The sequence below is a fragment of the Pelodiscus sinensis genome, chromosome 15 (genome assembly GCF_049634645.1).
Source record: "Pelodiscus sinensis isolate JC-2024 chromosome 15, ASM4963464v1, whole genome shotgun sequence".
In the NCBI taxonomy this organism is placed as follows: Eukaryota; Metazoa; Chordata; order Testudines; family Trionychidae; genus Pelodiscus; species Pelodiscus sinensis.
In genome coordinates, this window is record NC_134725.1 from 41,298,949 (window position 1) to 41,323,078 (window position 24,130).

Below are 24,130 nucleotides of genomic sequence, written 5' to 3' on the forward strand. Positions count from 1 at the left end.
TCGCATTATCAATAGGTAAGGCGATCTTTGCACGTTGTTGTGGCTAGAGGTTTTTCAAGAGACGGTGCTTTTTAACTGGAATATCCATTAGTAATATTTCCTGTGTGCCCGCCACACATTTAAAGAGGTCTTGGAATTGTCTCAGATCATCCGGTGCAGAGACAGCTGGAAATATTACCTCATCTGGAGATGATGAGGAGCAGTCTGCTGGAGAAGTTTCCGGTTTGGGCTCTTCAACATCAGACAACTGCCCCTCTTCTGGCTCTGACTGGTCTAGTTGGATCATTGGACTCTTAGATGGAGAATGTGAGTCTACGTGCTGTGATTGATGAGGTAAGTATTTTTTCACTCAATGGTTGACAAATGCAGGAGGATCCCTTATGGGAGGACTATGTACGATCACACCGGGGACAATCATCATATGGTCTATGGTAGCTGTCATAAGAGCACTCAGAACACAACGGAGAGGAGTGGCGTGACGAGCGTGCACTACCATGCTGGATATAATAGATGCAGCATGGGGAGCGTCTACCAGGCTTGTATCTTGAGGATCGACTGGGTGAGCAGGACCATGAACGGGACCGATGTGTTTCTAGATACACTGTGTCCCTATAATTACGCCATCCATATGTGACCCATGTAGGAGAAACACTATAGTCACAATAGCGAGCATACCTTCACGGTGAAAAATCTGGAGACAGGGATCTGTCTCTATAATGAGTCTTTGATAATGCCTTCCTATGTAGGGAGGTGTCTTCCACCCTAACAGCCACAAGACAGCCAGGCACCAAATAGCAGTGGAGCGGTGCCGGGGAAAGCAGCTGTTGCTGCGTTGATGCTAGTGCTGGCAGAGTGTCCGGTGCCGGAGTCAGCAGCAGTGCCGGGGCAGAGGCATCAAGACCTTCTGCCTCGGAGCCTGGTGACAGAGGAGATGGTGCCATGGAGGATGGTGCTGCCATAAGCGGGGCCAATGAGGCAGGCGCTGTTATAGCCAGTGCCGCTGAAGCCAGTGCAGAGTGGCTGGTCAATTGCGGCACCAGCATCAATTTCACAAAGCGCACAGCTGAGGCCGGTGCAGACTTGCCGGCTAGCTGCGGCACCGCTCCCGATGCTGGCGCCAAAGCCGCTCTCACTCTCGGCGGTGGGGGCTCTCTGATGGCCGCCCCAGAAGATTGTCCAGACCTCCCAGGGGTCATTTTGGACGCCCCTGAAGCCGCTGCAGCTGTTGAAGGGAGGGATCGCGCTGGTAATGGCTTAGATCGCTGGGAGCCGGCTAGTCCAGGAGAAGCCGCCCTGCGTTTTTGTTCGGGGGCTTTTGTGGCTGCGGGAGGGATCTGATCAGGCTGCAAAGCCTTCCCGAACATCAGCATTCTTATCTTCATTTCCCGCTCCCTCCGGGCTCTCGATGTTAATTTTCTACAGTGAGAGCACTTCTCGGGGACATGAGCTTCCCCAGGGCACCTAATGCAGGTGTCATGGCCGTCAGCCATTAGCATGGGCTCGTGGCATGCCAAACACTTTTTAAAACCAGTCAATCCAGGCATTTTCAAAACTAGTACAGAATAAATGCCTGTATAAGACCCGTGTGAAGCCTTGTCAATTTCACTTTTAGAGCTTCGCGCAGCGCTTTAAGAGAAGCAACTTGAGGAAAAAAACTTTTTTTTTAAGCTTTCTTATGAACAGGAGAACAAACTAGCAGGAACACGACTAATACTAACAAATTTTAATATTTACAGATGCAAAAACTGACATAAAACATTTTGAAGAGAAATTCTCAGAGAGCTCTGACCGAGACCTGAGGCGGTTGAGAGGAACTGACAGTTGCCAGCTCGCACGTGGCTGATCAAAGGCGCAAACGCCTCGCTGGGGAAGCACGCATGCGTGAGCCGGCGGAGCACGGCTATGAGAAATCTCCAAGCCGCGGCGCCGGGACAGGACCCGACACCTAGAGTGGAGCACCCACTGGGCCACTCGAAGAAAAATCAGCTGGTCCAGCTCACACCAGGTCCTACCACTGCGCTCCAGTCTTCTAAATGTATTAAGATCTTGCCAGCTCTTAACACATTTAAAAGGCAGAGCCATAGTGGTGTTAGTTCCTGGGGCCGGAAGCTAAACCTGGTGCAGCTTCCCCACTTATTGACTAGATGATGGAAAATCCGTCAATTAGTTGATTAAACTAAATTTAACATCCCTACTGTGTTATAATTGAAATCAATAATTCAAAATGAAGAAAACATCTAAAATGTTAATAAATGGTATTCTATTAATGTTTAGCAGTGTGATCAATTGCACAATTAATCGTCATTGTTTTAATCACACAGTTAACCGTGGCAGTATTTTATTGCTCGACCACTCCAATAACCATCTGTAGCTTCTCTGGTCAGCTCCCTGCAGCTGGAGAATCTCCATTTATTTGCTATTTCCTTAGACAACTTCTCATTTTGTTCACTCACATCTGTGAGGTCTCTCTGCAGGGAGGACATAAGTGCATGAAGAAGTATTCTATTATTTAAAAGTACGTTAATCCTTCTTTATTATTATTTGTCGCACTGTGGAAAGAAAAGCAGTGCTATAGGTAATATAATCCTGAAGAGGCAACTGTGAAGGAGGACTGCAGGAAAACATGTTTCTTACTTCTATTATTCAAATGAACAGTCCCCACATCAACACGCATCTCCCCAAACACAGTGCTGTAATGTAATAATCACATATGCCACACTTTCTCTATGGCTTGCCTTCAGCTGGGCAAATGAATACCCAGAAAATTCTACAGGTGAATCAGTGGCTGTGCTGTGTTGGAGCAACCTCCTAACAGCAGGATCCCAGTTAAATGGAATCCCTGACCAGTCCCGAATGAGGGATTTTGTTGGACCAAGGGAGGACCTCTGCCGTGGGACTCCCAGCCTACTGACCCTCCCTGCCGTGGCACAACTGGGAGCCCCAGCCCTGGTAATCCTCAGCTGCTGTTAGCTGTGCTGCTGCCCACTCAGGCAGGAATTACAGGCTCTGGGGATGCCCAGCCACTTTTAGCCTTGCTCACTGCTGCCGCCCTTTTGGGAATCCCCAGCCACCGCCAGTCCCTCTGCTGCTGGAGTGGCCAGGGATCCTAAACTGGGGCTCCCCAGCAGCCGCTAACCAGGGTTCTTTGGTCCAGCAACATCCATGGTCCTGCCAGACAACAGATACTGCCAGACCAGAGAGTCCTGGATTTGAGAGGTTGAACCTGTAGTTACAGATAGACTATTTCTAAATTTCTTTGATGTCACTATGTGCTCCTATCCTGTATTAACAAGCACAGACCCCACTCCACTCATCTGAGGAAGTGAGTTTTGCCTATGAAACACACACACGCTCTCTCTCGCTCTCTCCCTCTCTCTCTGTTAGTTTAGCTACCCCTCTGAGGCTAGTTAGATAATGTTAATATCATATTAATTACAAGGTGAAAGTCCTTCTGACAAGATATTTCTTGGGAGTGACCTTGGCTAAAATACTGTCCTTTGATGACATCATCTTGCAGAAACAGCATTTTGAAATTCCCTTTTTCTATCAGAAGAATTATAACTTTTCCTATGAAATAATATTTTTCTTGGCATTTGTTTTGTTGATTCAAATCAGAAGAAAAATGAGAGAAGGATAGAAAGAAAGTGAGATAGACAATAATGAAACCCTAATTGACCATTCATTATCAGTGGTAAATAGGTCAATGGAGGGATGATAGGAGTTACTATAGAGAACTTTCTGTGTGTCTGGCTGGTGAGTCTTGCCCACATGCTCAGGGTTTAGCTGATCGCCATATTTGGGGAAGGAATTTTCCTCCAGGGTAGATTGGAAGAGGCCCTAGAGGTTTTTCGCCTTCCTCTGTTGCATGGGGCACAGATCACAGCTGGAGGATTCTCTGCATCTTGGGGCTTTCAAAGTATTTGAATATCTGAGATATAGGTGAGAGGATTATTCTGGGAGGGGTGGGTGAGATTCTGTGGCCTGCACTGTGCAGGGGGTCAGACTACATGATCATAATGATCCCTTCTGACCTTAAAGTCTATGAGTCTATAAAGGGGGAGAGCAAGCAGAGGTAAAGAGAAAGGGCGAAACAAGAGTGGACAATTCTCCCCTGCACTGAACACAATGAAGGAGAGCCAAAGCAAATGCTGCTGGCTGTTAGAGAAGTGGACTTTTTTTTGTCGAGAAAGTGGAGACAAACAAAACACAGTGGTTACACTCACAAGAAGTCCTTGTTTTTGTAGATGCAGACTAATATGGCTACCTCTCAAGTGTTTATACTGCTTGTTTTTTAACAACACCTGTGAACACAGCGATGACAGTAAAAGTCATGTAGTGTCAATACACTTTAGACAGTAACAAAAGCAAATAAACTAAACTAAGTAATGGCCTTGCCTTCACTATGGGAGAGATTGACGCTGCTGCATTCAATCTTCTGGAGTTTGATTTAGCAGGTCTAGTAAAGACATGCAAAATTGAACACAGAGGGCATCCTCATCGGCATCGATACTCTTGCTCCCTGGTGTGGAGATTCATAGAAATTTGAAATAAGATAAATCAACTCCAGCTATGTTAATCACATAGCTGGAGTTGTGTTTCTTAATTTGACCTTCCTCTTTAGTGTAGACCTGGCCTAAGTGCATGAGAGGTGCCTGACTACTAGCAACCTGTCTGATATTCATGTAAAAATCCCTTTCCCTAGGTGGGGACCCCTAACCCCACAGTGCCCACACCATTTCAGGCTGTTTCAAATTTCATTACAAATAGCATAAAATTTCAAGGTTTCTGTTACTTTGGGGGCATAACTGAGTTAAGTCTGTCACGAGCCCTCCTTCCACAACTCTTAGGTACTACTGTCAACCTATGGATGCTATGCCTATGAGATAGCTGGCAGCATAATTTCTCCAAATGTACTTTATTTATTTACTCTTTAAACCAGTCCTCTCCTCTGCCCCAGCAATGCTATGCTGCTCCTACAGGCTTCTTTAGAAAATGAAAAACTCTGTCAACAGTTACATAGCACTACAGAGGCTGGAAAGAGGTGTCAGGGCTGACTGCCAGTTATCCCTGCACCTTATTGCAGACGGTTTGGCTGGAGCCAGTGGCATGGGCAGGGGGGGCGGCTGGAAGTCCCAGCTGAGAGGCGGGGCTGTGCTTGCCGCCGGGAGCCCTCAGTTGGTTGAGTGTGAGGAGGAGGAGGAGGAGAAGCCTCCTCCTCGCTCCTGCATCGCCGAGAGCCTGCTTGGGACAGGCAGCAAGTGCCCAGGTCAGTCCCGCTACCCGCCGGGCAATTTGGTCACGAACCCTTCCTGGCCTGTTATCCCCCACTTCCTCACCTGATCTTCTCCAGCCAGCCTCCCTGCACCTTCCCCAGTTCTGTTTCCCACCAGCCCATTCCTCTTCCTGATCTCCCTGGCCAGCGCTGCTGCACCTCTCCCTGCCCCTGCCAGCTCTGCTTCCCACCCCCCCCTTCCTTCCGGGGACCCCCGCGGCCCCTGATCCCCCCCAGCTCTGTGCATCCCTCTCCCCCTTACTCCTGGCCAGCCCTGACCCCTCCCGGCCGGTTCCCCCTCCCCCAATATCCCGCGGCCAGCCCCGTTGCCCCTCCCCCCGCGTTAGCTGTTTCCAGGTCCCCCCCTTCCTGGCCGGTTCCCTCCCCCCCCATGAAGTGTGTCCAGGTTTTTTTTTTTTTTTTAAATGACTACCTGGTAACCCCTAGCAGTGGTCCAGGTTCTTGGAGTCTTTTTTTTTTTCTCAACAACTTTGGTCCCCCCCCCCCCTTTTTTCCTTCAACAAAATTTTTTCCCAGTGGTTTCTTTTTTGGGGGGAGGGGCGGGAGGCAGGGGGCTGTTCAGTATTTTTGTTTCAGCCATCTGGCAACCCTAATGTTTACACCCTTAAGAATGGAATAATTATAAAACAGACAAAAGGCACTGATTGGGAGAACAGTCTCACCTGTGGACCTAGGCTACGTGGGTACCCAGGAACTTCCTACACTAGAGCAGCACCCACTACTAGCCCTCAAGAGCACGGAAGGAGGGTCCGGGACTGTCTGTAGTAGAAGGGGCGTAAGCATTGGATTCTTGCTTGCCTGCTTGCTTCCTTAATTGCTTGCTTCTCCACAGTGAGAAGCACATATTTAGTAACGCGTGAAGGCTGTGAAACATAATATGCTCTAGCAATAAAACCTCTTATATTTATGCACCCGGTGTGGCTTCACTGAGTGTATCTGAGCCTTCTATTAGAGCGACAAGAGGTGACACAGGTCTCAGGAACTGGGGTTCCCATTACAAAAGGGTGTGGTAAGATGGGCTTGCTAAAATATATTCTGCCTGAGAACTGGCCAGCAGGCACTGAACTTGCCATACCAAGCAACAACAGGACTCAGCTTGAGGACAATATACCCAAAGTAATCATGCGCCATGGAATAAATGGGTCTTTTCAGGAGCTCTTGTGGCACAAAAATTCAGAACCTGGCTCTGCAGGTCAGTCTCACTTTTGCCTCTGCTCTGATGGCATGAACTTCATGTAAGCAGTGATCAGGTAAGGCTAGCGAGATGATGTAGAGCAGGGTGGTCTAGTGCCTGGTGGGCCGCCGCTGCTACCTTTACCTGCACAGGGACACCGCTTCCTTCAGCTCTCATTGGCCAGGAACAGTGATTTGTGGCCAACAGGAGCTGCAACTGCGGAGGCTCAGGTAACTATAGCACTGGCAGCCTGCCAGGTACTAACCCTGGGGAACTGGATCTGACCTGTGGGCCACTATTTGCTCACCCCTGACAGAGGCAAACCAGGAACATTTTCAAGGGCCTTGTTCAGAGATCACAGAAATGTAGGGCTGGAAGGGACCTTGAGGAGCCATCAAATACAAAAACCCGTGCAGAGACAGAACCAAGTCAACCTAGACCAGCCCTGAAGGATTTTTGACCAACCTGTTCTTAAAAGCCTACACTATCAGGGACGCCACATCCTACTTTGGAAGCCTATTCTACAGCTTAACTCTTCTTAGAGATACAATTTATCTGCACTACCAAGTTTTGTCAAGGAATCGACAAAGAAAAAGTAATCAAAGCAGTTTGGAAGAACTTCTGTGCCAAATTCCTCTGAGGGTTCCTGATCTCTTGTGCTGTTAGACGTAAAATCTGTCACAGAGTGCTGTCATTTCCACAAGTGGTGCCTTTTTTCCTTTTGAAAGCTCTTCCAAAGAAGATCAGGACTTGAATCTGATGAAACGCAAATAAGAATCTAAGGGTTTGTCTACACTCAGACTTAGCATGTAGCAAACTGGGGTACAAATTTACAATGCACTAGCTTGCTGCACAGTAACTGGCTATGTAGACACCACATGACAAGTTCCAGCAAAGTGCATTACAGACATTAGTGCATAACAGCAAGATCCATATAGGAGAGTGACATCCTGGCTTGCCACACACTAAAGGTGGATCTACACTTGGAGCGGGAAATGTACAAGGACATATCAGCCCCTGCTCTTATCGAGCAAGCACACAAAAAGCCAGAAACGGCTGTGATGGTGTGAATGACAGGAAGGGCTAACCACCCAAGTACACACCTAGAGTCTTGGTCAGGAGCTACTCAATGCAGTTAGCCTTCCATGGCACCATAGCTGCTCTCTATTTTTAGGATGTCTGCTTGACCAGATCCAAGATGGGTTTGTCTCCTCATGGATGAAATTACATCTTTCACCTCTCAGGACAGACATACACTAAATATGTATGCAGACAAGCCCTACAATTCAACCCAACTGACAGATGAGACTACTCACATTAGCATCAGCTGAAGAGCACTTCATCTCTAGAAGGAAGGAAGTTTTCTCCACTCCTCAGATACATATACATCTCACTGATATGGAATGATCTCAGCTTCTCCATTAGGATATTTACATGATTATTGTGCATTCATACAATTTCTAACTTGGGTGTCCAGACCCGAGCAATTCTGAATATATTATTTAAGAAAACAGAAACTATTTTATTTGTTATTGACTTCAGCATCTTTCCTTTTACAACTTTTTGATTTTTTTTTGGCAACTTTCTGGTTTTTTTATCCCTAAAATTTAAAAAAAGAGAATGAACTACAGCTAACTGCTAATAATTAATTTTTTCTTCTTTGATGTTACTAGGAACAAATTAATAAGCAGATTTTGGTGACTGAGGCATATGGATCAGTGTTTGGGGCAGGGTGCCAAAAAAGCAGCTGGATTGTAGCTCTGCTTACAGACATATTAACATGAGAAAAAAGCCAAGGAGTTTAATCCTACTGTATCTCATGGTGTAACAGAGATGGAGAGAGGAAAAGATAAAGAAGCTGAAATGCTCATGGAATAAACAGTCTCAGTGTTCAGTGACAACTGGAATGTGATCATAGTGATTGACAGTCATTTCAGTAATCAATTCAATAAAATAACCATATAAATAAAATTGCAAATTGAAAGGACTTGGACTATATATGGAAACTAGAAAATAAACAGGACAGGAAAGACAGGCTGCTATTAAATTGCTCTGTCCCAGACAACTTTAAAGAGTAAGTGAACATAAGTAGTTGTTTGTACAGCACCTAGCATAATAGATTGCAGCCCATGATTCAGGCTCTTAGGCACTTCAATAATACAAATAAATAAAATAAATTGAGAACAGATCATGAACCCAGAGTGCTGGGCAGGGTGCAATTTTTTTAGCACTTGTTCATATAAACCTATCTGCTTTGGACAGGACTAAGGGTACATCTACAGAGTATCCTAAATTCAAAATAAGATACTCAATTTGCCCCATCACGCAGTTTTGTGAGATCCCTTTGTAACTCTGCAATTAGCTTTGGATTAATCACTGTTCACCCTATTTTCAAGAACATTTAGAACAGTGGTTCCCAACCTTTTCCAGATGGGGACCCATTTTGAAAATTCAGGAAGACTTGGTGACCCAAGCAATACAAAAACAGGGGGAGAAGAGGGAGCAGAGCCACCTGGGGAGACACTTGGCGACCCTTTGGAATTGTAATGGCAACTCATATTTGGGTCCCAACCCATAGGTTGGAAAACCCTGATTTAAAAGTTTAACAGCAGTGGTCCAAATACAAATCCCAGTTTTGTGAGATCCCTTTGACACTCTTTGTAGTCAGCTTTGGACTTCACTATTGTAATTTTGTAGTATCTGCAAATTTTGCAACCTCACTATATTTACCGTCTTTTCAAGAACATTTATAATTTTAACAGTATCATGATCTAATAATCTTTCAATGACTTGAAAGCCCAGTTTTTGGTAACCTTAATCACCAGCCTCCTCTTTTCATAATAAACTCCCTGCCCCAAAGGCAAAGCTACAAGCAGCTCAAACTGTGTTGCATTTAAGTACTTCCTCTGGAGGCAGGGCATGTAGCTTTAAGCAGACCTCAAGTATGAAATCCAGGGGTTCAAACTTCAGGAGAGGGGACTACTGCCCTCCCTAGTTCCCCATATAAGGTGCCGTTAAGGAGCTGAGATCCATCACCCTGTATGTTCAGAGTCTAGTGTTTCTAACAGTAAAGTGAAATGTCAGTTATGCACAAGAGATGTAAATCTGGGCTTGTATTGTCAAAACTCTATTCTGCCTGACACCCTCCTCACCTTGCTCTTTTATCACGTGGAGATGAATTAAGTCATGTCACAGATAAGGATAAGTATCCATTTATGCATTCAGCTGGAAAGGATCCAGAGGACCAAGGGAAATTAAAGGTCCACACCACTATAGGACTGCATTCATTACACAGAAGCTTTTCAGGACGTGCACGTACATAGTGCCTAACACAATGAAGTCCTGACCCGGCACATCATATCTGTGCAGTACCAGGAGCAAGCACACTGAAATCTTACATTCTGTCACAGCACTAGATGGGGTTTCAGCTCATTAACTGAGATGTTATCAAGAGAAAAGCTGCCACAAGTCTGCTGGCACACTTGGGCTCTTAGCATGCCCATGCCACCACTCCCTCTTTGTCTCCTCATCTTTCTGAACAGGAATGAGAGAGCACTTCATGGAGCCTCCAAGCTAAGCCGCAGGTGGCCTGACAGATGAATACCAAAATCATTAGATGCTTCAGTGCTATGCAATCTGGTGATGTTTTGGCCCCCACCAGTTGGTCCAATAAAGCTTTACCAGTCAGCTGCAGCTACATTCAGTCCTCCTGTGCTTGAGGAGTGAATGAGTCTGGCTGACTCCAATGGGAGGTGCAGACCATGGAGAGAGGAACGCAATCCTGGTACAAAGCAGCTTAATTCTGTTTCAGAGGCTCTCAGTCTGGACTGCTGAATGCTGCTGCTCTGGTCCCAGGGTCCTGATCTAGTGTCTCTGAAATAAGGATAAGCTCTAATGCCTCAGTATCCCAAGAGAAGGCCCCCCCAGGCATTTGGAAATGTATTGATTCCCATTCTTTGAAAACCCAGTGTGTAATATCAAATACTGGAGAAATCTGAAAGCACAGACAGGAGATGCCCAGACATCAGATCATGTTATCTGCCATAATGCTATCAGAGCGGAGCTCATTTCCCAACCAGAATGGAAAATGTGCTCTTTTCATGTCAACAGCAGAAAGCTATTGAAATTCTCCCTGCATAAGGATAATTAACATGAAGCAAAGGAGGAGGTGTGGATGCACACTCCTACTGCACAGGGAACGTGAGCTAGCTCACTGTTAATATCTATTCTTAACTCAGTGATTGGCATTTCTGCTATATTTTATTTAACCTTACGTCTTTGTTCAGCAGCAGAGGAAGAATTTCAGTATTTATTTCTACAGCCACAAGAGTTAGATGCAATAAACATAATGTAAATACTTTGTTATATGAAGGAGACAGCAACAATTACTTGCCTTTCCAATGTCTGAGAATTATTTGAACTCTTTATAAAAATGCAGTTTAATTCAGTCCTCAATAACTCGTCCATATATGTTCTTGGTCTGAAGTGATTTTATATCCATGAGTGCCCTGCCTGCAATGTGTGTTGGCATACAGCTGCCCTATTCTTCATCAGGAGAAACTGGCAAAAGCCAAGCAAGTTCAAGTAATAGTCAGATCTGTGAAGTTTAATCGTATAAGTGGCCACGGGAGTCTAGCAATGTATAACCATAAAGCAGAAAATAATCTTGGTTCATCAAAGCTGAATGTCTTCAGGTCATTAAGGGTATGTCTAACTGCAATATAAATCCATACCGAGACTCAAGCCCTAATCCAACTGTGGGGAACCTTTCTTGGGTTGGGGGCTGCTGACCCACAAAAAATCAGTCAGGGCTGCACACAGGTGAGAAGCAAAAAGGAAAACAAACCCTAACTGATGTTGTCCCTGACTGAGAAGGAGAAAGACACTCCCCAAGTCCCCCTTGCACACCTCTGCCTGGGAGGCCCTGGCTAGTAGATTTTGTGTGCTCCAGTCCTGTAGTGGGGCAGCAGGGGGTGAGAAGGGCCTGGAGCACCAGCGCAGGCTCCCCAATCCTGGGGGAGGAGCCTTGACCCTTGGGGACCAGATCCAGGCAAGCTGGAGGCTGCATCCAGCCCTCAGGCCTTAGGTTCCCCATCCCTTCCCTAATCTCACTTCCATCTACACACAAATCTCTTAGACTCAGACCCAGGGTCAAAAGACCCCACAATGGTGGAAGGCCTGATTTGGAGTCCAGCCAGACCTAGAGTTTAAGACCTATTGTTTTGTGGTGTGAATTCAGTTGTTAATTTAGGCCCTGGAGGTCTGGGAACCTTATCCCACAACTCCATGGGATTGTGTCTTTTGTATTCACTAACCCAGGAGTTACCAATCAACTCCCAGAAACCTGAGGCAAACTTCTTTGTTCAAGTACAGCTCAGTGTTTATTTCCATTTTCTTCTGACAACTGAGCAAATCCAGTGACCCTTCTCCTGAGCCCGCAATAGCCACCAAACAGAAGTTTTGGGGGTAAGCATGCTGTTTCCGGGTTGCAGGTGCACAGCCAATTTTTGGTGAATCTCTGGTGTGAGACCAGCAAAACAAATGAACAAATATGCCTACCAGCAAATATCAAAGAAGTTGGCAATGTTTGATATTTATCATACTTGTGGCCAGTGTAGGGAGACTAAGCTACTCGAGACCTACTACTGAAAAGACAAGACCCATAACTGCAACTCCAGGAACTTGCTGTTACCAAATCTGTTTTACGAAGACTTAAACTCAATTCCAAATACTACATCTAGCATCAGTGATGTAGGATGGCCTGGTCAGCCAGGAAAACAACCTCTTGATTCCAAATCTAGCATGAGAGCAGATGGGAGTCAATAGCAGACACTGATGAGGCCACAGAAGTGGCTCTGCTGACTAAACTGGTCCTCAAGTAGACTTTGCAGCAAGGGCAGATGCAGCACATACCGGAGACCCAGAACTGAGATTTTTCAAACTCCCCTGCAGGAGTGGCCCATCACAGAATCAACAGCAGAGTAGAAGAGGCAAAAGTTTCTCTGATGTTAGGTTTGCTTCTGGCCTTCTTTTTATTTTTATTGATACGGCGATGGGCAGGATTTCCCTTTTATGAACCAATGCAAAAGTCCAGGGTAGCAGTGTGTACCCACTAATGCTTTGTGACCCCTTTTCCTACTCTGTGGAAATCAAAATGGAGACCAAGAAATGCAAAGAGTGCAACAAGTGAAGTTTTACTAGGGAAGTATGAGTGTTTGCTAGGACATGCCAGTTTGTTAAAAATAAGACCTTTATATTGCCTTCCCTGTAAGCACGCCATTCCATGGCAACCCAACAGTGCAATAAGACACTCGAGAACAGTCACCTGCAGGAGTTGAGGAGTTTGAAACATAGTCCCTTTATGTCTGTCATCTATTTTAGTTAAATGTCATCCATGGGCAATTAAATCATGTGCCCCAAATACAACAAGGAATTAAGGCAGTCCCGAAAAGTAGAGAGGGAGGAACGGGGGGGGGGGGGGGGGGGGAACCAGTACAGTTGTGTGTTTGCATTCAGTCAGGAGGCATGAATGAATGTGGGTTCTAATGCATCATCCTGTTAATTCACTCATGAATTTTGACCCAATTCCAAGTACTGATAGCTGGAGATGTAATAGTGTAGTCAATTAACCAATAAGCAAGAGCTTGTAGGTTAATGCTATATGTAGTTCTTCAGGAAGGGCTGGTCAGAATTTACTGCCGAGGTGTCCTCACAGGGCTCTGGCTCAGTTGATGATGATAACCAAAAGGCTGCTTGTGTGTGCTCTGTGATGTGTTCCGTGTCGACTTGTGCAGTTGGTCTCCACAGCAGACCCCAAGAGAGCCCCCAAAGACCACAAATCAAAGGATCGAAGGTGCCAGGCCAGGTTTATTGCAGAGCAAAGTATAGCAATAGTTGTCAGTAGACTCTACTGAACCGCTGTGCGTATGTACTTGCCACAATGGAACGACTCAATCAGTGGGAAATTTCCACTGTGTCCTAGGTCATTCAAAGGCTTTCCTCCCAAGACACCACCTTAAATACAGGTACAAGAAGTCATACCTCACTGCTGACGTATCAGGTTGCCACCCTCTGACGTTCTCAGGTTACCACCCTCTAACACTACTTAGATGCCACTCATCACTCTGTACCTCCTGGTTTGATTATATCATCTCTATCCACCATGCTGTCATTTTAGACCCTTTCTTGAACCTGGGTCTGTATCTGTGAGGAGTGGGTACCAAGGTCTTTTTTAACAAGCTAGTGATATTCTGTGCTTTCCACTTATTCTGTGCTTTCCAATTATTGTTCTGCACCTGGGCCTATTACCAATTAGTGTTTTGCGCACTCAGCCCCGTTCATGCCAAGTTCTGTGAGCTGGGGCCTGCCTCTTGTTCACAGCTTAGCTTTGCTTTATGTTAGCCATGTTTTGTCCATTATTAAGTAGGCCCCAGGCCTCAAACCAGGCCTGTGCTGCATTGGCTTATGTTTTAGACCTTCATCTTACTACACTATAGAATACATGCATACCCCCCTTCCCTCCGCCGGTAAATTTTTTAGCAGGCTGGCCAACAGCCCAGCTCAGCACTGGCTTGTGCCAGGTTCCACTGCAGTTCTGCATTTAAAGTGTATTAGGAGCCAGGCAGGCAGGCAGGCAGCCCAGCTCAGTTCCGGCTTGCACCGGTCTGGGAGCTCAGACCCCTCAATGGACAGGGGCTGCTGCCACCCCGCGCTGCTGCCTCTGTATCAGAAAGAGCAGCTTGGGGTCAGGCAGCCGGTCCACGAGGGAAACTGGTTTTTAAACTAGCTCCTTCCAGGCACTGGCGCTGCTAGAGAGGCAGCAGTGCAGAGTAGCAAGGGGCTCCTCGGAAGTGGGGCCAGAGCGCATTGACTGCCATCCCTACCCCCGGGGACGACAGAATAATTGAGTAATCTATAAGAATTCATGAGATTAATCGACTGTTCAATTAACTGATACTTAACATAGTTACTGATAGCTGCAAATTTCTTCTATAAGAGAACCTCCAGACTGGTAGTCACATTCTGGGGAAGGGCATATTTTTTAGAACCACCACTGTAGCTGAACCCCACACTTCATTCCCAGACGTGCTATTTGCTCACCAACATGCGAATGATTCAGTGGCATACATGGTTGGTTTCCATTGGCAACTTGAAATAAATCCTCCCTTTGCCATTCAGAACATACAAGAACTGTTATGTTCTCTAAACTATAGAAGGCCTGATTTGGATTTACATTTAGCACTATGCAACTGGCAAGTTCATGAAGCTAGATATGATTCTAAAACGAACAAATGTTTCCAGTTAGAAAAAACCCTACCAAAAGGACTCACAATTAAATGCAAAAGGAGGTAAAAAGTGCAAATTGCAAGCCCAGGACTATGTTCACAGTCTACTTTCCATGGCTTAATATGGTATTGAACAGTTTCTAATAAACATGTCTAAACATACAAGCTTATAATGGAAATCCTGAAACATCCTCTAACTTCAATGCAGACAACAGCAGCGGCAGAATTACTGGGAAGTGAAAAAGCATGTGCTAGTATAAAGTAGTTGCCATTTGTTACTTACTGTGATCCTTGTCTTTCATCTCAGAATGTCTATGCAATCACCACAGAGATGAGTAGGTACTGCAAGGACTTTCACTTTGAATTTCTTGTGGTTCTGGAGGCAAGACCAGCAGGTGAGAGGACATCAAAGGTTATAATGACAAGTTTCAGAGAGGTAGCTGTGTTAGTCTGTTTCAGAAAAACCAACAAGGAGTCTGGTGGCACTTTAAAGACTAACACATTTATTAGTGCATAAGCTTTTGTGAGCTATAATTCACTTCCTCACACTTGAAGCCACTGAAAGGCAGAGATACAGAGCTAGGAGAATAACAACAGTGCTAAAGTGATAGAAATGTAGCCGTGTTAGTCTGGGGTAGTTGAAGCAAAATGCAGGACAATGTAGCACTTTAAAGACTAACAAGATGGTTTATTAGATGATGAGCTTTCGTGGGCCAGACCCACTTCCTCAGATCAAATAGTGGAAGAAAGTAGTCACAACCATATATACCAAAGGATACAATTTAAAAAAATGAACAAATATGAAAAGGACAAATCACATTGCAGAACAGAAGGAGGATGCGGGGGGGTGGGAAGGGGGAGGAAGGAAGGTAAGTGTCTGTGAATTGCTAATTACATCAGAGTGGATGTGGCTCACCTCCAAAAGTGATGAGGTGAGAGTACCTGAATGGGAAATTACTTACTGTAATCAGAGAACCATTCCATGTCTCTAGTCAGACCCATTCTGATGGTGTCAAATTTGCAGCTCAGCAGTTTCGTGTTGCAATCTATTTTTTAAGTTTTTTGCCTAAGAATAGCAAGTTTCAGAGAGGTAGCCATGTTAGTCTGTTTCAGTAAAAACAACCAGGACTAAGGTATTTATTCACGCATAAGCTTTTGCAGGCTGCAGCTCCCTATATCAGATGCATATAATATAGAATGCATATATGTATATAATGACAAACCAGAAAAGATCATTCAGACCACAAATCAAACTGCAGATACAGTCTAACACCAAGGCCCTAAAAGAGCACCAGAATGTGTGATTAAGCCTGGAGGGCTACATTTTCACCTCTAATCAGTGTTAACAAATGCATATGGCCAGCTGCATTTAACCTCTCTTCTGCCCTCTCCCTTTCCAGGTAGGCCCTCACCAAATCCTCTGGCTTCTCTCTCTGCATCCTTGCTGTCAAGATACTTCTTGCCGTGGCTACTATCAACCTTTTCCTTTTCTTCCTGAAAAATGGCCATCTGCCTCCTATTCTCTAATTCTCAGTAAGACTTAGGGATGTTAGCTATTGGTTAATTGAATAGTCATGTAACCACATGAAATCTTACTGATTACACAACTATTCTATAGTCCCTGGGGGTGGAGGCAGCAGCCTGTGTGCTCCGGGCCCCACTCCTGGCAGGTCCTTGCCACCCCGAGCTGCTGCCTCTGTATCAGAGGTAGCAGTGCAAGGCAGTGCCGGTCCATGAGGGGAGCCAGTTTAAAAACCAGCTCCCCACGCAGGCTGGTTGTCTGTTGTCCCATGCTGCTGCCACAGATGCAGAGGCAGCAGTGCACGATGGCAGCAGCCCCGGTCCGCGGAAGTCCAAGCTCCCTGCAGAAAGGGGGCAGGGGTGGAGGGCAAGCGTGAGGGCTGCTGAAAAGCAGCCTCTCTCCACAGCAGCCCAGGCTGGCTGCGGACAGAGGCTGGCCTGTGGCAGCAGCCCCTTCTGAGGGGGGTCTGAGCTCTCCACAGACAACAACTGCTCCATCTCCCACAGAGCAGCCTCTGTCCGCAGGGAGCTCAGATCCCCCTCCGCCCCATGGACAGGGGCTGCTGCCCTGCACCAGCCTCTGTCCATGTCCAACCCAAGCTGCAGTGTACAGAGATTACTTTATGGTAGCCTCTTGCCCTCATCACTCTCCTCTGCCCCCCTCCTCCCTCCGGCGCTGCTGCTTCTGATAAGAGGGTTATCACTACTGCATCCCTGGTCTGAATACAGAGTTAAATGTCAACAGCTAATGATCTTTGAATGTGTATATTCTCCTGTGTATTCATTAGACTTTCAGTCTGAAAAATGTCAGCATTTTAAAGGTTAACCACAGCAAGAAGGCAGTAGTTCACACATCTAACAGCTGGGTCCCTAGGTAAATTCAGTAAGTATAACATCACATGCTTTTGATTTCTTAATTTATAGAAGTGACTTTTAATTCCTTACAATAACTCTGTGACGATCAATCTGTCTGCTTCCCAGTAATACACATACAGGACCACATACACATTTAAAGTTCAAATGCAGCATTCTTAATCTAAGCTGCTGGAAATGACAAATAAGCCAGACCAACGAAAAACAATTCCTTTCAGATCACTTCCCTGATTTTCTAATTCGGATGTTTAGGCATTGGCTAGAAAGGAGCTCTTTTGTAAATCACACACTGTAGAGAACTTAACTGAGGCTCTGACAGGAATCAGAGCTCTCTAATGCATGAGAAATTAGTGAAACACTGGATCAAGTCTGTTCTAACCTGATGACTACTGTCAGTGAAAATTTATTCCCCTCCCCCCCCGTTTGCTTTGGATACAATTTACCATTGTTTTCAAGAATAAGAACTTTAGACACACAGCTAGGCCTTCTGCAAATAGCCTGTGAAAACTCCAACTAAGGAATTCACTTGAGTGGCAAAACTGCAACTTGGAAGTTAACTGATGTGGAGGAAGGAAAAACAAACAAACACAATACTCTGAGTAAAAATGACAAGGAGTGCAGTGGCACCTTGACTAAATTTTTTTATGCCATTAACTTTTGTGCGTTGCAACTCACTTCATCAGATGCATGGAGTGAAAGAAAAAAACAGATAGTAGGGATACAGAGATGGAAGTGCTACAGCAGAGTTCATTCAAACAGGGTGGATGTGAATAAGAAGGTGAGAATACCTAAAGTGGAAAATTACGGACTGTAATGAGTGTCATTCCCAGTCTCTATTTAGACCCAGTGCTTTCTTTGTAAGAAAAAAAGGCATTGGTACTCCAGGCTCAAAGACAGACAGACAGACAGGCAGACGCAGACACACACACACACACAGACACACACACACACACACACACAGACACAGACACAGACACACACACACACACACACACACACACTGCGCCCCTGTAAGATCCGTGTGTCCCAGGCACGCTTCCATCAGGAGCCAAGCCACCGCAGGAAACAGGAGCCGGTATGTCAGAGGAGAATCCCATTCAATTAAAGTAAGATGGGAAATTAGGTGTAGGATCACCGTCCCGAGGCATACAGTCACAAAAAAAGCATTGTTTAGACCCATTTTGAAGGTGTCAAATTTCCATATGAATTCTAGCTCGGCAGCTTTACATTGCAGCCTGTTATTGATGCTTTTTTCTTTAGAATGGCAACTTTCAAGTCAGTAACTATGTGTTCAGAGAGGTTAAAATGTTTTCCTACTGGTTTTTGAATGTTACCAATCTTCATGTCTGATTTATGTCCATTTATTCTTTTGTATAGAGACAGTCCATTTTGTCCATTGTACATGGCAGAGGGGTATTGCTGGCATATCACATTAGTAGATGTGCAGGTTTACAAGCTTTTAATGTGTGGCTGTTGTGATTAGGTCCTATGAAAGTGTTAGTAGGGTAGATATGTGGATAGAGATGGCAACGGGGTTTGCTGCAGTGTTTCTGTTACGATTAGTGTTTCTGTTACGATTCTCTTAGTGGTGGTGACACTGGCAGTGGTGCTGGTTCACAGAGAAGTAAACCAAAATGAGCAAATAAACCCAAAGCAGAAAAATCAGAGGACTATGAATAAACTATAGAGTGGAGATTTTTCCCACTGGTTGATTGGTTTGAACCCAAGCTCACATCAGCAGTGAATCCTAAATTATCAATATATGAGTGTTGGGCAACCTGTTGTATGTGAGAGAGGGTCTTAGTCCATCCTAGGCATCCTATACTGACATCAAAAAACCTCTCAGGAATCTTTCCCTTCACAGTAATACTTTATCTGATATTGCAAAACTACACTGGAAATTAAGGATAGACACGCACACAATGCCAAATCCTAAGAACCTCCTCAGAGATGTGAAGTAACTTCTGCTAACTTTTGAAGCAGTTGTTATAGAACTCAATTAATAAAGAATTAAGGAAGAATAATGTAATTACTGCAAATCAACATGGATACATGAAATATAGATCCTGTCCAATCAACAAGATCTCTTTTTTGATGAGATTACAAATTTGGTTGATAAAGGTAACAGTGCTTGTCAAGGCTGTTCCCGACACTGGTACTTTGAGTGCAGAAGTTAGGGGCCTGTGAGAGACTTTAAAACACCCTGCCACTAAAGGCTTTGTTTAAAATTCCCAAGGTCACAGATTCCCTGGCCTTGGATGATATCACTGCCATCACACAAGTGCAAAAAGCCCTTTGAAAACTAGAAAGTCACATTTTGGAATTTCTTCCTTTGGGGCACCCTCAAGCTCTTTAACCCTCCCTCTGGAGAGATCTTGAAAAAAACTGTAATTCTCTTAATAGCTGACCTTTCTGCTTTAGGCACGTGTACACAGAACCTCTTGCCTTTTAGGACACAGGAATCAGATGATGGTCTTTAAAAGATGACTTTTATTAACAAAACAAAGAAAATATGCTTGGTAAAATATTATTTGGTTGCTATGTAATACAGAGCAACTGAAAAAAGAAAGATTTAAGGCACACAGATTTGCTTTCTTGGGATTCAGTTTAAAATTACAGTGTGGGGTGGGGGGGAATAATACTCAGCAATGAGAAGTCCAACAAACTTAAAACCAAAGAAAATAGCCTCATCCCATCTGACTAAACATTTCCAGTTCTTTTCACATATCTATTATTCTACGGTTTAGTCCTTCCCTAGACATGGATGTTATTGGATCTTCTATGCCTTGTTTCTTCGCTCAGTCCTTGTTTTCCAGCTCTGCTCTGGTCATACAAAGACCAGAACCTGCTTCCAATATAAAAATCCACACATTGTTTTCATTGGCTCTCCTGGCTTCCTCCCAACACTTCCTTCTTCCCTAGCATTCCTGGGGCATGTCTACACTAGGAAATTATTTCAAAATAATAATTTTGAAATAACATGTCCACACTGCATAGAATCCTCGAAATTAGTCTGAGGCAGACTCCCTTAATGTGGATGTGCTACCTATACTTAGATCCCCAGGAAGCATTGGGAGGAATTACTTTGAATTTATCTGGGGAGTAGTTATTTCAAAATAACCAGCATCTACACTACTGCTATTTCAAAAAAACTATTTCAAAATAAGTGTTATTCCTTGTGGAAAGCAGGAATTATTTAGAAATAACCAGCTCCTTATTTCAAGATAATGGTCCTGGCAGTGTGGATGTTCTACTTGTTATTTCAAAATAAAGGAAGTTATTTCAAAATAACTCACTAATGTAGACCAAGGCCTGGAGACTCTCTAAGATCTACTGTCTGTGGATTTAATCCTTACAGGCAATTTAGTTAACAGAATAGCTGGGGTTCAGAAAACAGTAGTACCCCTACCATTCATTACAGTGTTAATGTAATAAACTTTTGTGAGACAAAGGTATCACTTGATATTTTGGTTAAAAAACTAAAATGAGACAAAATTAACATTGCGCACATTAAACTGGAAATTGAAAATCATCATCAACTTGGTGTGCTTCTAGTGGTGTCCTGCAAGGATTTCTTGACCCTGTGCTATTTTTTTGATTAATGATATAGAAGAAAACATAAAATCATCAGTAGTAGCGTTTGGATGTGACTTAACTAATGGGGGAGTGGTAAATAATTTAGAGAGTAGGTCACGGATACAGAGTGATCTGAATCACTTGAATAGGCTGGTACAAGCAAAACATATACATTTTAATATTTATAAATGCATCCATTGAAGATCAAAGAATGTCAACCTTGCTTATCAGATGGGGAAGCAGAGACTCTGAAAAATATTTGGGGATCATGGCGGATGATCAATTGAACAGGAGCTCCCAGTGTGACATTTTGGCTGAAAAGACCAATGTGATTCTAGGACACAAAGAAGGAGTTATTCACCTTGTACAGTAACGGTGGTTCTTCGAGATGTGTGTCCCCGTGAGTGCTCCACTCTAGGTGCTGGCACATCTTCGCACCGGCGACCAGAGACTTTTCTATCAGTTTCCACCGTGCCGCGCAAACGCTGTGGCACCCCCTTGTGCCGTTGGTGTCTGTTAGATGCGCGCGCAGCCCCTCCATTCCTTCTCTACCTGTGCTATTAAGAGCATGGGGCTCCAAAGCAGGGGAAGGAGGGAGGGTAGTGGAGCACCCACGGGGACACACATCTCGAAGAACCACTGTTATTGCACAAGGTGAGTAACTCCTCCTTCGAGTGGTGTCCCACTCCACTCTGGGTGACTACACAGCAGTTGTCGGCTTGTGGAGGTGGGTTTCGAGCCTTGTATTTGTTACTGTGGACAGTACTGCTTGTCCCACCGCCATGGATGATGCAATGGAAGAAGAAAGAGCATAGTGCTGTGCAAATGTATGGTCTTATGACCACGTGGCGGCATTACAAATGTCTTGGAGAGGGACTTTGCTGAGGAAGGTGGTAGTGGAAGACATCACCCTTGTGGAATGCGCTCAGATGGTTCCAGGTAAGTCTTTATCATGGAGTGTATAGCATGTGTGGATACATGAGGAGATCCACTTAGAGATTCTCTGCGATGAGACTGCTTGTCCTTTGGATCGTACTGCTTAGGACAGAAACAGTCTAGCAGACACTTGTCAGGCCCTGGTGCGATCAATGTAAAATGCAAGTGCTCTGTGAATATTGAGTGTGTGCCACACAGCGTGCACAGGATCAGCGTGCGGTTTATGGAAAAAGGCAGGTAAGTGTATGGGTTCATTGACGTGGAAGAGGGAAGGTACTTTGGGGAGAAATTTTGGGTGGGGTTGAAGTGTAACTTTGTACTTGGTGAACATTGTGTACGAGAGTTCAGCCATCAGTGCAGTGAGTTTGCTCACTCTCCTGCTGGAGGTTATTGCAACCAGAAAGTACACTTTCATTGATAGATGGGACCAGGAGCAAGTCGCTAGCAGCTCAAAGGGTGGTTTTATCAAGCTCTTGAGTACGTGATTCAGATCCCAGACAGGGACTGGTGGGCGGACAGGTGGAAAGGTGTTCTGTAGGCCCTTAAGGAATCTCTTGGTTATCAGACTGGCGAGGAAGGAAGCACCTCCCTTAGCCCGATGGAAAGCTACTATGGCAGTTGCAAGTACTCTGACCGTACTTAGAGCAAGGCCCGATTGTTTAAGGTGTAACAGATAGTCCAACAGAAGAGGGAGGATTCTGGAGGTGTCGTATGAAATCGTTTGAACCAATGGGAGAATCTCTTCCATTTATATAGGTATGTTTTCCTGGTGGATTGTCTCCTGCTAGTAATTAGTATTTCCTTCACCATTTCTGAACAAGGGTTTTCAGCATCCTGGAGCCATGGAGGAGCCAGGCGTGGAGGTAAAGTTTGTGCGGTTCTGGATGAAGGTTCTTCCCATGATTTTGGGATAGGAAGTTGCGCTGAAGTGGGAAGGCTTATGGATCTGCGATTGTCATCCTGTGGAGGTAAGGATACCATGTCTGCCTGGACCATGCTGGTGCGATCAGTATCACTTGAGCTTAGTCTGTTCTGATCTTGTTGACCATGTTCTGAAGAATAGGAAAGGATGGGAAAGTGTAGAGGAGAGGTGCGTCCCACCTGATGGAAAAGGCATCCCCCAGGGAGTGCATTCCTAAGGCTGCCCTGAAGCAATAAAGGTGACACTTTCTGTTGTTCCTGGTGGCAAAGAGGACTATGTCTGGTTGGCCCAACTGGTGAAAAACTTGATTGAGTGCACACTTGTCTATTTCCCATTTGTGATGGTTGTGAAACCTGTGACTTAGTGCATCTGCCGTGACATTGAGTACCCTTGGAAGGTAAGAGGCCACTGAGGTAACCTGGTGAGTCAGGCACCAATTCCATAATTTGATAGCCTCTGCACAAAGGGATGGGGATTGTGTTCCTCCCTGTCGATTAATGTAGTACATGTCTGTCATTATAGTGATGGACTTGTGGGCTATATAGGGTAGAAAATGTTGGCACGCATACCCAACCGCTCGCAGTTCTAGGAGGTTGATATGGAATGTTTGCTCTGTAAAAGACCATTTGCCTTGAGCAGTGATGGTTCCTAAATGGGCCCCCCAACCCATGAGTGATGCATCTGTCATCATTGTAAGTGTGGGGGAAGGTTGTTGGAATGGTACCGCCTCTAGCATATTTTGTGGGTTCATCCACCACTGAAAGGAGTTGAGAATCAGTGGTGAAATGATATCTAGTTTGGAGAGTGGGTCTCTGGATGGCATATAGGTTGTGGCTAGCCAAGACTGTAGGCCTCTCATGTGGAGCCTCACAAACTTGACAACGTATGTTGTGAAAGCCATGTGTCAGAGAATTTTGAGGCATTCGCGAACTGTCATGGTCAGTGCTGACTGTGCCCCTGCAATAAGATTGCGCAGGGTATCTAACCTGTGTTCGGGTAGGATAGCCTTTGCCACCACTGTGGTGATGAGAGCTCCTATAAACTCCAACCTCTGGGTTGGGTGAAGCCTGGACCACGCTGTGGAGTTTGCATAGTTTATATGAAACCCGAGGTTGAGCAGAAAGTTTGTAGTAGTATAGATCTTGGTCTGTGTTTCCTGAAAGGACGCCCCCTTTATCAGGCAGTCGTCTAAATATGGGAATATTATGACTCCCTGACGTCGTAGTGAGGCTATTACAACCTCTATAGTTTTGGAGAATATTCTGGGGGCCGTTGAGTGGCCTAAGGGGAGCACTCAGTATTGGTAGTGTTGGTGGCCCACCATGAATCATAAGAAATGTCTGTGTGCAGGATGAATTGTAATGTGGAAGTAGGCATCCTGGAGGTCGAGAGCTGAAAGCCAGTCCCCTTGATCAAATGAGAGAATTATTGTTGCTAGGGTCACCATTTTGAAACGGTGGTAAGTGATGTACTTGTTGAGTTTCTTCAAATCCAGTATAGGCCGCCATCCTCCATTCTTTTTCTGTGTTAGGAAGTAAGTTGAGTAAAAC

The 24,130-nt window shown here is 45.0% G+C and overlaps 1 protein-coding gene across 7 annotated transcripts in view; it reads right to left on the reverse strand.

The window, feature by feature from the left end:
- The window catches only part of TTC28 (tetratricopeptide repeat domain 28), a 590,183-nt gene that overhangs the window by 342,483 nt on the left and 223,570 nt on the right, over positions 1-24,130 (reverse strand). The window contains exon 2 of one of the 7 annotated variants that reach the window (XM_075898917.1): positions 15,036-15,128. The exons of the other annotated variants lie outside the window; for them this stretch is intronic. The gene's annotated coding sequence lies outside the window, so the exon portion shown is untranslated. The remainder of the gene's footprint in view (positions 1-15,035; positions 15,129-24,130) is intronic. 7 annotated transcript variants of the gene reach the window in all.